This window comes from Priapulus caudatus, unplaced genomic scaffold (assembly GCF_000485595.1).
Source record: "Priapulus caudatus unplaced genomic scaffold, Priapulus_caudatus-5.0.1 Scaffold3385, whole genome shotgun sequence".
In the NCBI taxonomy this organism is placed as follows: domain Eukaryota; kingdom Metazoa; phylum Priapulida; class Priapulimorpha; order Priapulimorphida; family Priapulidae; genus Priapulus; species Priapulus caudatus.
The window spans coordinates 2,714-4,275 of NW_014580446.1; positions in this window are offsets into that span (position 1 = coordinate 2,714).

Below are 1,562 nucleotides of genomic sequence, written 5' to 3' on the forward strand. Positions count from 1 at the left end.
CGTTCTTGAATTACCGGTCCGATCTTTCATTCTCGTTTTAATTGGATGGAAATTTACAGTTTTGTAAAACAATTACGCAAAGTTAATTAGTGGATTTATTAATAGAGTAGTTTTTTGGCGAAATTCAATGAACAAAAAATCAATGACGCGGGTTTTAACCGAATGTATAAAATCTGTTAGAATTGTATTGAATATTCTTGACGAATCCCAAGCTTTACGATTAATATAAACTTTGGCGAAATAAATAGAAATAGTTTACTGCATTTGGTCGCCTTCATCCTATATTCGCAAAGCCAAGACTCTATGCAATACATAAACGAAAGTTAAATTGTGATTAGTAATATTCGCAAAGGCAAGATCGTAATACAGATTTGTCGAGACAGATTAGTACTTCTGATAAGAATAAAAACACCGAACACAATTGTGTTTGTGCGTGACAGAATTGTTGACATGCGACAGAAAATATTTATTACTAAGGTGCGACAACGTGGTGACATTATCGCATGCACGCGAGTACACAGACACACGCACGCACGCACGTACGCGTGCACGCGAGTACACAGCTACACACACACACGCACGTACGCACGCACACGAGTACACAGCCACGCACGCACACACACACGTATGCACACGAATACACAGCCACATACACGCACGCATGCACACGAGCACGCACACAGCCACACACGCACGCACGCATGTACACGAGTACACAGCCACACACGCACGCACACGAGCACGCACACATGACAATGTAAACGAATCCAGCCGCATCCAATCACTACCGTCGTACATGTCACGTGCCGGTCAACACGACGCGCCATTGGTGAATTTTCTTCCGGAGCATAACGAGCTCCTATTATAGGATAATCGATATGTGCTGCTAATAGCATATATATTCATGATCAATCGATATCAATTAACGATCGATATCGATATATCTTGCGAATATAATTCAAATGATTGCACGCCATACAGTATAACAACAGCGTGTTCGTGAGTGTGTGCGCGTGTACGCACGCATGATGTGCGCGCGTATGTGTATGCGCACGCACGCGCGGGCGTGCATTACTTCCCGTGTAAGGGTACCTTAGTGTGTATGGAAGCGACACAAATCCTTTTAACACCTTTTCTGAGTTTTTCATAAATATTTCCATTTTCTCATTAACAAATTTCTTGATTATATTACTAAAAGACGCCGAAACCCAAGATTTCCGTAAGAATTCGTATGAACGTCAACGNCCGAGAGACGACGCAATCAACGAGACGGCGCCACCTGGCGGCCGCTGCCTAAGACGTCAGCCACGGTCGCCGTCGAAACCTGGCGGATGCGGTTGCCGTGGCGGATGTGGTTGCCGTGGCGACGGCATCAGCGCGGCTTGCTGGAGGGCCGAACGTAGATGCCGCCGTGGAGTTTCTTCCACTCGTCCTCGAACTGGCGGGCGAGTATCTCCGCACCGCGCTTACGTGTTAGTCCGGTCTCCTCCAGGCTGAGCTCACACATTTGCATGTCATCTGTACCTGCAGAGGAGAGAGATGTTATTATTGAGAGAGGGAGA